The sequence below is a fragment of the Excalfactoria chinensis genome, chromosome Z (assembly GCF_039878825.1).
Source record: "Excalfactoria chinensis isolate bCotChi1 chromosome Z, bCotChi1.hap2, whole genome shotgun sequence".
NCBI lineage: Eukaryota > Metazoa > Chordata > Aves > Galliformes > Phasianidae > Excalfactoria > Excalfactoria chinensis.
The window spans coordinates 66899776-66913597 of NC_092857.1; the positions used below are offsets into that span (position 1 = coordinate 66899776).

Below are 13822 nucleotides of genomic sequence, written 5' to 3' on the forward strand. Positions count from 1 at the left end.
CAGACAAATGAAGAAATTAAAAGTTACAGTTTTCATGACAGATAAAGTGCTTTGGTGTATGACTGCTTTTTTATCACGCTATATACAGATGTAGGAGGCACACACACGCATGTGTGTGTAAATTTGCCCCACGTGAAATTAGCAAACAGACACTGTTGTACCTGCGATCTCATGCCAGAAAAAAAAAAGAAAAAGGCAAGAAGCAAGTTGAGTATCTCTGTATCTGCAGAGCTGAGCAGCAGTTCTGTGGGCATGGCTCCTTGGAGTAACTCAGCTGGTGTACGTCCACACACCTTCATCAGAATAACAAGGACAGCTATTTTCATCGAATCATAGAATTACTCAGGTTGGAAAGACCACAAAGATCATCAAGTCCAACCACAGCCTAACCACAGTACCCCAACTCTAACAACCCTCTGCTAAATCATATCTCTGAGCAATTTTGTGCCATTACTACTCGTGGCACAGTCCTGGCTTCATGTACATCCTTGATGAAGACGGATGGATGCCCAGCGCCATCCCCAGGGGCCATTTTGCTCCCTCATCTTCCAACCTCACTGTCCTGTGGGCAGCCTTCCTTCTCCTTATCCATCCGATTAACTCTGTCCTGAGCACCTGCACCTCCACCCTCCTCCTAGTCCTCCATTCTCATCCTCATCCCATATCCTCATCTTTCTTCTTCATCTTCCTCCTCCTCCTCCAACCTGGTCCTCATCTTCCTCCTCGTCCTCCATCCACATCTTTCTTCTCCATCCTCATCTTCCTCCTCCCCCTTCCTTCCACCCCTTCTCCTTCCCCCTCCCCAGGGGCCCCGCTCCGGGCTCCGCGGGATGCGGGTGCCGAGCGCCAACCCCCGCCCCGTGCCCGGCGGCGTGTGCGGGTGTGCAATTGCACACTTCCTGCGGTGTGTGAGACCCGGCCCCGGTTTCCGGTAGCTGACAGCCGCCGCAGCCTGTCCCTGCCTCCTCCGGCGGTAGTGCCGCCGAGCCGGGCAGCGCGCACGGACACGGACACGCACGGCAGGAGGAGGAGGAGAAGGAGGAGGGAAGAGGAGGGACCGGAGCACTCCCAGCACCATCACCGATCCCCCCATGCGATACGGGCGGCATCGCGCAGCCCCGCGCTCCCGCGGACGAGCACCTGCAGGTAGAGGACCCGCCCGTGTGCGTGTGCCCCGGCGCGTGGGGGGCTGCCTCCCGCCCCCCCAGCTTTGTGCGCGGCGCGGGGCTCCCCGTCGGCTGCTGCTCACCCTCCCGGCCTTTGTGCTTGGGCGGGGGGAGGGCTCCACGCCGCGGGTGGGGGCATCGCGGGGGGGACGGGGCTGCAATAGGGGGGGCGGCCCCTCCGGCCCCCGCGTGCGGAACAAATAAGGCGCTCAGCCATCCGTGGGGCGAAGGGAGGTGCGGAGCCTGGGATCTGTCAGCCGGGGGATCCGGCCCGCGGGGAGCGGGGGACACTCGGAGGGGCCTCGCGAAGTTGGGCTGTCAGCAGGCAGCGAGGGCAGAGCGCTACGGGACGAGGCTGGGAGGTTTGATTGAGGCTCGGGGGTAGGCACCGTCCGGGCCTTATGCGGCTCCGTTCGGCTGTCAGGCCAGTGGTGCTCCCCTGCAAGGGAATAAGCGTGACACATGCGTTCAAATACACCTCCCATCCACGACGTTAATGGTTATAAATATCCCCTGAGTGCAGCTGGCTACAGGCAGCACTCAACACACAGCCAGGATGCTCCCCTTCAAGTGAATGAGGACGATCTTGCAGAGAAGCCAAGCAGCGCACTGGCTAAAAATGAAGTCCCCGATATGCGCCCAACTTTGAGTACCAGAGTTGTTGATCTGTGAAGTTTGCCTCTGCCTGCCTATTGTGCCATTTCCCCACTGCCCTGCTCAGAAACGCGGTCTCAGAAGCAGTGCAGCAGCACAAACACCAGCTCTGAGCTGCTGGGGACAGTGATGGCTTTGGAAGAGAGATGGGACCAGGCCACTCAACTCACATGCTTGCCAGCAGCAGTCGGAACTGCAGTTAATCAGTTGATTACATCGTTGCCATCCGGTCTTGATGGCAACTTTTCAGGCCAGCGATCAGGTTTCTTACAGCTCTTCTTCAAACCATACATCCCCTAAAGGAACACCAGGTGTTCCTCCTGCTGTAACTCAGTGCCCAGCCTGATGGGGCTGCAGCTGCATAGTGCTGCAGTTAACCTAATCACTGCATACCCACTCACCTTTGTTCCTCTCAGCCTGCAGCAAAAAGCCATTCTCCAGCTTTCTGCTGAAGTCTGTCAGCTCTCCAAAATGGATTCAGGAAAAACTGACAAACCAGCCTGGCAATGCACCGGAATGAGCAGTGAACAGATAGGAACTCTGCCTGTGCCAATGTACCCATGCTGTGGTGGTCATTGTACTTTAACAGAATTATTTCTACAACTGAGCATCCCCAGCATTTCAGCAGTGCAGTGTAACTCTGCTTACAGGACACTGATAGGTTTGCAGGTGCCACTAGCTGGGCCCATGGCTCCGCTCTCCAAGGCCGTGGCTGTTCTCTTTCCGGTGGCACAGGCTGATGGGAAGCTTAGTACCTTAGTGTGGCAGCTGTGTAAGTCATTTCTTTGTGTTCCTTCTCTGTGGAAAATATTGTAAAAGCAGTGTTAGTTTAGGTCAGTTGTTTTGTTGATGGATCTGCTCGGCAGCTGAGAGGAACCTGAAAGACTCCAACCATGCGGCTGTTCATGACGCCGTCCCATGGAGCATGGCTGATTCCTCTTCTGCTCCTTGACCTCAGCTCTGATCTGCTGATTTATGGACCCGATTTACAGAAAGGACTGGCTGTATTTTTGGCTAATGCTTTCACCAGGCAGGAACCACCACGTTTCCTAGGCAACGATCACAGTGTGTGCCCCGACAGGACCTCAGCCTGTGGCTGTGGTTTGGCCATGCCAGGTCCTGAACCACATGCCAGTCTTGGGCCCACAGCAGGCCCAGTGCCAGCAGTCCAGGTGGGGACAGGAAGGAAGGATGCCTCAGTGCAGTGACAGCAAGCAGCTCCATTGTTCTGCCTCATCTCCTATTTTCCATTACAGATGTTGCACATGTCTGGTCTTTCTCATGGTTGTTGTGTTGCTGGAGAGTTCCTTCACGTTACTCCATTCTTTTTTCCTATTTATTGTCCAGCAAAAGGCAGTGGCTACCATCATGCATTTGCTTGATGGGTGTTAGCTGAGAAGCATCACATGAACCCCGCTGGACCTAGGGCTTTAGCCCTGCGAAAAGCTGCAGGAACAAAAGTTTTCCTGTGAGTATGGAATCACAGGATTAGGTTTGTGGTATTTAGAGTACTGTGACCTTCTGCAAGCTTTTATTGCCACTGCTGGAATTCAAAATCATTATTTGCTAAAGACAGCCAAACTATCTTCTGTATGCAATTTATAAATAATACCGAATATAAAATAGAAGGGATGGGGTTGCGAAGCAGTGCCTCTCTCTCCCTTTTCTGTACTGCTTTGTTTATTTCATCAGCTTTTCCGTGTGGTCTGTCCTACTGTTCTCCTCTGTGATGCTCTGCAAAGTGAGTGCCTTCGGTCAGTGTGGACAATCCAGCAAAGAGAAAAAAAAAAGGGAGCATCGATGTGTTGCAGTGGGCAGACATCCAAACCCACACATTGCTCAGCTTTGGCAACTGAATGGATGAGAAGCAGTTTTCTTTTTCTGAGCGGTAGTTTGAAAGCATTGCTGTTTTGTCCCTCTGCCTATCAACAGCAGCATCGTAATGACAGAAGAGTGCAGGAAAGTATCCGTGATAGAGTTGTCATCTGTGTCAGGCTTATTCAAAATGCGGGGAAAGCCAGTGGTAACTGAATTTATTAATTTCAGTTTTGGGTGTCCATCTTTCCATGGCTTAAGACCAGAGAAGAAGAGAATCGTAGATGACCTAGTGGCTTGTGTTGAAATTCACTCTCTGCCCTGCTCGGTGACTGTCACCTGCAGTGTTACAGGCAGTGGCATTTCAAAGCAGTGTTTCCCTGGCGTGGAGATGTCTGTGAACGAGGAAGCTGCAGTCTGTTTTCAGGCTCTGTTGTTGTGGCTGCTGCTGCCAAATGCTTGTTCAGCCCTATTGCCCAACCAATAGCAAAGTTTCTAAAGCGCTCATAACAAACCTAGCTGTTTTGTAGGTGGAGATTTCCACCTGGTCAAGGGCTGGGAGGCTGTTTTGTGCAACCATGTAACAGTGTGCTCATTAGTGGCCCAAAACAACTGCTGCTTTATTTTATATTTATTTTTATACACATACATAGATGCATAATACAAAAAAATATACAAATGTGTATGCTTTACATATAATATCAAATGTATACATATGTGTAGATACCATGTACTAAAAATACAATAGCATCTTTTATATATTACATGCACTATTATTGTCTTTATCAGACTGTATCATATTATCATCATATATATATGTCTATGTTATATTTTGGGTTTGCCATTATACATATTCCCTTCCATTCCATTCTATTCTATAGTCAGATGAAGTAACAGGGAAAAGTCCCACAGGAAGGTGACTGGGTGGGTGAGTTCTGCTGGGCTTGGTCCTGCTGCCAGTGCTGCTCTGCACCTTCCAGAATGCCACAGTGGAAGGAGCAATGAGTCTTGGTGCAGCCTCTGTAGGTAACATGAGGCCAGAAGAGCATCACATTTCAAAGCCATCTCATCAGGCTGGGGATCTGGGCTGAAAATGGTAGATGTGAGGTTTAACATGAAGGCTTCTGCTCTGTCATAGGAAGCTAATGCTGAATTTACAGGCTGAGTAGCAATGCTACAAGCAAAAATTATTCATATAGAAACAAAAAAATAAAAGAAGGAAATTGCCACCCAGTAGGTCAGGTCGTCCAGGGCCCCATCCAACCTGGCCCCGAGTGTATCCGCAGCTTCCTTGGCCAACCTGTTTCAGTGCCTCACCGTGCATAGTGCAGAATTTCTTCCTAATATCTAACCTAAATCTACCTTGTTTTAATTTAAAACCATTTATCCTTGGCCTGTACCTACAGGCCTTGGTGTAGTTTCTCTCACCATCTTTCCTACAAGCTTCCTTAAGCACTGAAGCTGCATCTGAACTTCCAAGTGCCTGTTGTGCACAGACATTGTGTTTTGAGCAGCACATTCATATGCTTCGCCTGTACTGCAGTTGTGTGCTTACTTGCTTCTGTATGCAGGGAGTTTCCACGTAGAATCACAGAATCACCGAGGTTGGAAAAGACCTAAAAGATCATCCAGTCCAACCGTTCACCTATTACTAATAGCTCCCACTAAACCATGTCCCTCAACACAACATCCAAACTTCCATGAGGGAGAGCCATGCCTGCAACACACACTTGGTGTTGCGATGTTTTCTTGTTTTTCTCCATAATCCTATAGTCACATACTGTGCTTTCTGTGCTTATGGTGTCCCTGCAGTTTAAGTACAGGGAGGAGAGGACATATTCATGTTGTCTGCAAACTGTACTCCTGAAGCTGTGTAGAAAACTCTCATCACCCTGTGATAGTTTGCAAAATTGGTTGCAACACGCCATAAGGAGCCAACATATTTTAGCTGGTAACACTCCAAATGTCGTAGCTTAGAATTTGCAAAATATTGCAGGATGGAACAAAATTAATGAACGTTTCTCAGCATGTAGAAGCTGATGCTTTTGTTTTCTGTTTAATCTGTGATGTTTTGATCCTTGCTGCTGAGCCACTTTTGCTTGGATGACTCTGGTGTACTCGGGGAGGGTTTTCTGTTCTCCATCATGCAGACTGTCACCTTACAGCAGTCCATAGTCACACCAGATCGTGTCACTGTGCACTGTAAGGTTAAATATTTGCTCAGATCTTACAGTAGCTGCAAGCTTTTTATGGAGTCTTTCTCACATTTAACTAGGAAAGTGAATAGTTCCTCTCTGAAATTTAATTTCATGCTGTCATTTTTTTTTAAGCTTTGTTAGGGGGAAATATCATGTATAGTTGGCTTTTTTGCTTGTTTGTTTTTGTTTTCTTAGTTAGAACATGTTTAACTTTCTCATCTGCAATTATAAAGCCAAACTTAGCTCTTATTCACTGGCTCAGTGTTGCATGTTTTAAACCCAAGAGGCAAACATTTATTGTGCAAACAGTAAACTACAATTGAAACTGCTTGATAAAGTGCATAGCACAGACTGTGCCAGATGTATGAATCCTACCAATTTTAGTACACTTGATTAGAGTATCTTCGTACATATCTCACTCTAAGGAATATTTTGTTCTTGCCTAAATCTCATACCGAATTACCCTGTTTGGTTTCAAACCTCCAGATTCCCTCACCAACCACAGAGAGTGGCCTGTAGTTTGCTGTGCTTGCTCACCCCACGCTGATGTGCCAGCCCTGGCTGAGAGTGAACAGCCACACTGAACTCTGCAGCTCCTGCAGCTCTGCCCTTTTGGTGAGGTGTCTCCCCAGAGCAGCCATTCTGTGCTATAAATATATGGCGTACGTGTACCTTTTTTGCTCTTGCCCTGCTTCCTCCTAACCGTAGAAGATGAGAAAATTAACAGTTATCATTTCCAGTTAATCCTCTGGCACTACCGAATCCTGACTCATGCCCTTGAAAACTGAAGCTGATTCACACACCAACCATTCAAGTTAAACATCTCCCTCTCTGATTTCCAAAAATATGGATAACTCTTGTGGAGCCAAACCAGCTAAAAAGTGATGCTGTCTTTGAAAAGAGTTCGTGAACATTTTAAATCCCCCAGAAGCTTGATAATTTCCAGATCTTCTGGATTTCAATTTATATTTAGGTATAGATTTATTTTTTTTTATGCAAATTCAAAGCATGCTAAAAAACCTTGTGTAAAGAACTTCATAGGAGGGTGTAAGCTAAGAAGCCTGTAAATGGTGTATTTTCACTGGAGAGAGTGTACTGCAGGTCTCCAGCCTCTGAGTCTGACCTGGTACGTGGCATCAGCCTGCGTGTCAGGCATGGATGGTGCTGAGCGCTGCTGAGCTGCCAGTGGGGTCTGATTGAAATACTGGTCACTGATAAAGGCATTTTGGCTGGGAAGGACTGAGTCAGACATCTGGATTTTTAGCCACCTGTCGTGGTTCTTGGGGGAAAAATTAAAAAAAAAAAAAAGAAAAAAAAAAAAAAAGGAAGAATAAAAGAAGGACTTATTGCAGGGACAAGTGAAGAAAGGCAGAAAATTGTATCTACTATATACACGTTTAAATCCACAGTATGTGATTTTTTCCCCTTGTCTTAGCCTGGTTGTATTTGCTTGCTTATCATAAATACTGTAAAGGCTCAGCTGTACAGCATACTGGGTGTTACAGTGCAATCCAGCAAAATACAGCCAAGCATCTTCCCAGAAAAAGAAATATAAGTCAATTCATACTTGCAAATTTTAGTCAGTGATTAATCAGTGAATTTTTTCCTCTGCTTTTTTTTCCCCCAGATTGTGAATGTTTTCTCTTCATCGAGGCTTTCTTTTCTCTTTGTTTTTTGGGAGGTTTTTTGTTGTGTTGTTGCTGTTGTTGTTTTTTTGTCTGGTTAGGTAATCTATTCTAAATTACTGAAACTGACCTTGGAATGGAAATGTACAGCAACTCTTCCTGGTAATGCACTCACGTGTACAAAAAAAACCAGCTCTGACAGACAGGGAAATAAAAAATCTGTAAATTTAGATTTATAGTTTCTTTTGACTTTCATGAAAATCCTCACAAATAACTCCCGTTTTGCAACAGTTCCAGAAGAAATGAGAGCTCTACTGGGATACAGTGCCGTGCAATTTATATTGAGGGTGGTTGTTCACATAACCTTCTATTTACAAGAAGAATTCTGCACTTTAATTGAGCTCTCTTTAATATGCTGCATCTGCTTTAACACACCGTGTATTCTCTTTGCATTTGTACAGTCTCACAAAGATGGTTAAAATTTGTTTAGATCTAGCTAGAAGTCGGGGAGAAACAGCAATTCAGAGCCATACAGTGAAGATATGCACTATTAACCATCGCTGCTTTTCTTTTTCTTTATTTTCTTTCTTTCTTTTGTTGTTGTTGCTAACCTTCCCATTGGATCGTTAACCCTGTAAAGGTAGGTGACCTCTTTTCAGACAGGCATCTCCAAAACTATCTTTGCCTTTTCTGACCTCCTAGATACTGATTAAACTGCTCCACTGTGTTTGATTAGCTTAGTTTACAGACCATTTAGCTGGTGCAGAAGTATTAAGGTGTGATAATCCTGTGAAGATTAAGATGGGGGAAGTAAAAGCCTGGAACCGCTTCAGTAGCTTTATGACACAAACTGGGACGAGTCTTGTGTGTTTATGTACATTTCAAAATCTCAGGACTTGCCCCTTGGGCTCAGCAATATGCTTCGATTCTGGAGTAGAAATTGCTTCTGCTCCTTCTGCAAGAGGTGGTGATTTCCATCCCTCATGGCCATGTACTTTTGTCTGTGCTCTGCCCATGGCTGTGATTTAACACTGGGCATGGGGAACATGCTAATCAAGGAGATCAGAACTGAGCGAATTGCTCTGTTGTGCTTTTATTAGTGCTGATGCAACTCTACTGTGCTAGAGCAATTAAAAAGCAGAAAGTCTGTGTGGAGGCATTTAGACATCAGCTGGTTGATGTCATTCCTTGGCTGCCTCTACCTGTGAATTTCACCATCTGCCAACACTTTGCAGTGCTGCAAGCCAGGTCTTCTTGTTCCTGCTGGTACAGCTGAAGGTAGATCTGTAATACTGTACTACATGTTTCTTTTTATATATCCTTTTCATCTGAAGTCCCTTTCCCCCTACTAAGGGCCACTGACATGTTCCAGTGGAGCAGCCAGCACTTCTTTTTCTTTTTCACCTGTTTTTTATTGACAGATGCTAGCTCTTCAGAACACAGTGATACGGCCAGTGCAAATTCCATTTCCTTCCCAGGTCGTTCATTGAGAAAGACTGCACTGTGGCCATGGATGAGGAGATGACAGAGCACCTGTGTCTGGCTGTCTGGCTCTTGAGCATCCACTGTGATAGAAGGAACTGGTCACTTTGCTTAAAAGCAGTTTTGTCCCAGCTATTACTGTCAGGGTTTGGAACTACCTTGCTGAGTCAGTAGGATAGCTTCAAGGGCCAACCAGGTTTCCTTGACAGGGTAGTAAAGACTTCCTGTAAAGTTAGTGCAGCCTTTGCTGTCCTTGGGAAGGGAAATAGATGGAGAAGTCCTGGCTGTATGGAGAGATGGGGCTTTTCTGTGGATGGAACTGCTGCTTCTTTGGGCTTTGAGTGGGTTTTCTGTCTTACATAGTTGCAGTGAGATTTTCCTTCCTTCTTCTGTAGGCTTTTTTGTCCTGGCTGATGTCCTATTAAAAGTGCATTTGTGATCAGGTTAGGTAGAGGTCTACAGCACTGTGTAATGTGAAGGTTCCTCCCAGCTGACCAGCAAATGGGAGAGATGCATCCAAAGCTGCTGCCAAAGTCCTCTGCCCAACAGAGTCCTTCTCCCAGAGTGAGAGGGTCTCTTGTTCCCACTGCATACTGCCTCTTGTCAATTAGTACCTACTCCATACAATACAAGGTACCTTGTTGAACCTTTACTGAAGATCAAGTAAATTAAGTCATGTAGGTCGTTTTTACATGCTTGGGTCACCTTTCTCCTCTATTTATTGGCTGCTTTGAATGATTCTCAGCCATCAGAAGACAGCAGCTTTCCCTCCTGGTTGTTGTGCAAGTCGGATCCTATCTGGTTACATTAAGTGCTGTGGTACTTAATGCTTAATCATTCCCTGCTTGTGCAATTTCTCAAAAATAATAGGAGTGCATCATTTTCACTGTACTAATAGTTGCACTACGTAGAAATTAGAAGAACGTCAGGGTAAAATTTCTGCTGATACAACACGCCGTTTGAGAAACAGTGATTCTTTGTTTTGGGGGTATTGTGGGTTTTTCTTCCTGCTGGTTTCAGGGGACTGACAAAAGAAAATGGCATTACCGTTTTTCACGTGGTTTGACCCATTAGATTGTCTAGTCGAAAGTATTTGAGTAGGCGTCAAATTGAATTGCTTTTACATTTTCAAGACGCTTAAGATATAAAATAGAAGAGACAGCACTAGATAAACATGCTGCATATGTAATAATATTACTGCCAAGGAAATTTAATTCAGTCTTCAGTGATGGGTTTGGGCAGATGTGTTGCATTTAGCTAGAGATAAGTTAATGCATTCAGTGCAGTCTCAAGTAACTAGGAGCAGAATGAAACTGATATTTTGCATTAGTTGTGTATTATTTATTGTATCAGATATAAGTGTGCAGCAGACACCTGATACTACCACCATCTGCTTGGTATCAGATACTGTGTCTGCGTGTGGAACGGGGTGGTGCTATCTGAACTTTCTGTACAAGAGTTGCGTTGGAACAGCTTTCCCTTTGTAAACAGTGATTTTCTTAGCGTTTTTCTGAGTAATTTTCAGTAACGCTGTAGTTTAGCCATTAAAAATCAAGATATCTGTTGATATTTGGCAGCAGTGGGCCTATATTTTATATCAAGAAAGTGAAAGTAATCAACTCCTGTAAGAAAGCAGTTGTTTCTGCTCTTTAAGAGTAGCAGTAGGTTATTCTGGTGTTGGTAGGAAAAAATGATAGCTTAGTCACTGATTGAAGGAGTCTTTCAGAAGATTGAGACAGTGCAACCAAAAGGGGGGGGAAAGGTGCCAGCAATGGAAGAACTCTCCAGCACTGCCTGATGCTCTTCAGGAAATGCAGCTGGTTGTGTTTGCAGACATGAACCTCCTGCACTCCGCTGCACCTACAGCGTGGAAGCTACCTGGCTTGCCTGTTGCAAGCAGTACAGCTGTGTTTTGCTGACAGAAACAAGTACTTTTCCCTCTTCCTGGTGGAGTGCCTTTGGTAGTTAAGCTAAGGGAGAACAGAGTAAGTAGGGCAGGCACACAGCGCCCTGGGGCAAGACAGAGTGTTTGTGCTGACAAAATTCTGTTTTGTTTTGGTCCATTTTGTGTTCATAAAGGTCCCAGTAGTGCCTGCTTGGGCTGAGTGGGCTGGGAGTGGGAGGTTGTAACCTGCTGGGAAGAGCAAATTTTTAAGAGCTTTGGCTGCTGAAATATGCATGTATGAAACCCACGGCCTGTCTGGTTCCCAACTTCTTCAGTGTTAGCGAAGAATATTGTCTCAGCACTTCCATGAAGAATAATCCTTGATTATCCTTTGGTAGGGCTGGTTTGAGAAATTCTGCAGGCGTTGTGAATTTAGTCTTACAGGCATCTATGCATGCACTGCTCACCAAGAGAGCTCCCTGCTTCTCCCGCTGTGCTGTCTGGCTCCAGCACCCTGAACAAAATGAGCCCTGTTTAGAGCCTGTGCAGGTGGTGGTGCAAGTCACACACATCTTGCCTGTGTTCTCAGCAAACTCTGAGGTTCACATGGGAGGAGTGAGGAGGTACAAGAAAAATCAAGTGAGTGTGTTCACTGTGTATTACTTTGGTATACAACTTCAGTCAACTGGAAGTCTCCCTTGGCTGTGCAGCATGTGCCATGGGGATGCATAGAGTGGATGGAGCTGGTGGAGTTAAGGCAGGCGTGAAACCTTTATCTCATCTTCCACCAGTCCCTCTGTGGTGCCACTGGCATCTCACTTGCTTCTCCATGCCTTTGTGCCTAACAGCAGGACCACTGGTGCTTCTGAGGCATCCAGATGTGCTGAGGAAGCGCTGGGAAAGTGATGGGCACACACAAGCTTTTCTGAAACTGGCAAGTGATTTATGTGAGTTTGAGATTGGGACAAAGACTGGACTTCCTAATAGTAATTATTAGAGTTGGTCTTTAACCTTCAGTGGAAGCACTTGTTAAACAGAGGCCGGTGACCTTACTGCTCTCTCTCAACAGGTCGGTCTGTGATAACATTACCACTTGTGTTCCTCCTGGTCAGTTGTTTAAAATACTCCTGTGTGGTTTTTTGTTGTTGTTGTTGTTTTGCTTTTTTTGGAGCTTTTTGCTGACATTCATTTCCATAGTAATTTTTTCCTAAATGTTAATTGCTGATGTAGTAGACGTTGTGTTCTGCCAGCGCTGAAAATAGTCCACAGGTAGCAGGAAGAACTGGTTGTTATTAAATAATGAAACAGAGAGAAATCCACACAGAGCAGTTCCACAACAGGGACTCCCAAGTGATACAGCTCTCCCAAGCCCAGCACAGGCAGCTGCCCAGCTCTGGCCGCTGGTCAGATCTGCTCTGTGTTCCTGTGATGAACACCTGTCTGCTTCCCTCTGCCCTTGCCCGTGGTCTGACCCATCTCCACGCACTGGATTGCAATGAGAAGACTTCTCCTGCATTCCTTGTGTCTTCAAAGGGTGGGCTCAAGTGTAACCTCTGCTTTCTGGCACCGAATGAGCACTGCCTGTGGAATGATGAATTTGTACTAGGTATTGCTCTTTTATCCCCTTCTTCTTATTCCATCCATTGAACTAGACTCCAGACATGAACAACCAGAATCCTTACTTTTGAATAATTTTTATTTAATATTTACCAAGCACAGTGCTACGACATGTTTAACTTGCACAGCTGCACTGTGAAGAGATCTTCTGACTGCTGCTTTGCTATCTATCATCTTTTAAAACCGTGCAGCCAAAAGTTTTTAATTTCTTCCCTTTTTGTTTTTGGCAGGTTTATTCTGATGTTGCACAGCTATCCTAAACATAAGCCTTGTGAAATGCCTTCTGAGGCTTTATTTTTCTTCATCTCTGTTTCAGAAGTATCAAATAGTCCATTTATTCTAGTCTGGCAGATAGTAAGGTTAAATTTCTTCTGACATCCACGAGTGTTTTGCTTGCTTTAGTGATTGCAGGGTTGGAGTCAACTGTAGTGCAGTGTTGGTGCAATTTGGAAATGAAAGCTGTTTATAACAAGGGTGACCACCTCCAAGCCAAGATAACAACAGTTCTGAACTGGTCTAAGGGCAGTGTTACACCTAATGAAGAACTGAGCCACTCAATTCTGTCTCCTGTTGCTGCTGAACTTTCTGAAATGACAAGCTAAGGACAGGAAATCTGGTCAGAATATGCTCATTACGCCCTAGGGGTCATGTGCTCTCACAAATGACTTTCTTGGTGCCATCCTTCTGTTTCCTCCAAATAGATGAGAATATCTTGCAAGCCTATGTTGCCCCTTGGTGGACAAGGTCCCTGGAGGGGACCAGAGAAGCTGATGCTGAGGGTGGAGAGGCATTCCCACGAATGCTAGGCAGAAGGAATGGCTGATCTCTTGTGTGCAGGAATGGTCCCACCTTCCTGTGTGTCAGAAGGACCTACAGACATCTCCAAGAGGGGGACATCAGGGGATCACACTGTTTATCAGGTGCACACCAAGTGCACACCTAGTTTCTCCTCTACCACGCCGTCTCTGGCATTTTTGCTGGACCATATTGAATCACTGGATTGTACTCCTCTCAGACAGTGAGGTGGAGCTTGCCCTTTGTAAATAAAATCTGAGCTGTCCAAACTTCTCAGGTGTCTCCTGCACTTTGCAAAGCCTGTTGGGTGCATTGTTTCAGTGCAGTTGTTTTCACTGACGTTGGTTACTGTAATTTGACAACAAACAGGCATGTTTGCAGAAGTGATAGCCTTCATACCCCATCAGAAGCAGCATTTCAGTGCTTGCGTTCTCACTCTAGTAATGTAGTTTAATTTGAACAGGCAACTGCGAAGTGATGTATATGTATCCTATAAGATTACACGGTTTCTTTTTCTATTGCCAGAGCTGACTGCAGGTCAGACGTTGCTTCCAAAACAGGACAGGGGCACACTATACCTCTGCA

The 13822-nt window shown here is 45.7% G+C and overlaps 1 protein-coding gene across 1 annotated transcript in view; it reads left to right on the forward strand.

Moving 5' to 3' along the window:
• Positions 1 to 935: 935 nt before the first annotated feature.
• Positions 936 to 13822, forward strand: part of KIAA1958 (KIAA1958 ortholog) — a 47213-nt gene continuing 34326 nt past the window's right edge. Inside the window, exon 1 of the mRNA XM_072359913.1 lies at positions 936 to 1146. The gene's annotated coding sequence lies outside the window, so the exon portion shown is untranslated. The remainder of the gene's footprint in view (positions 1147 to 13822) is intronic.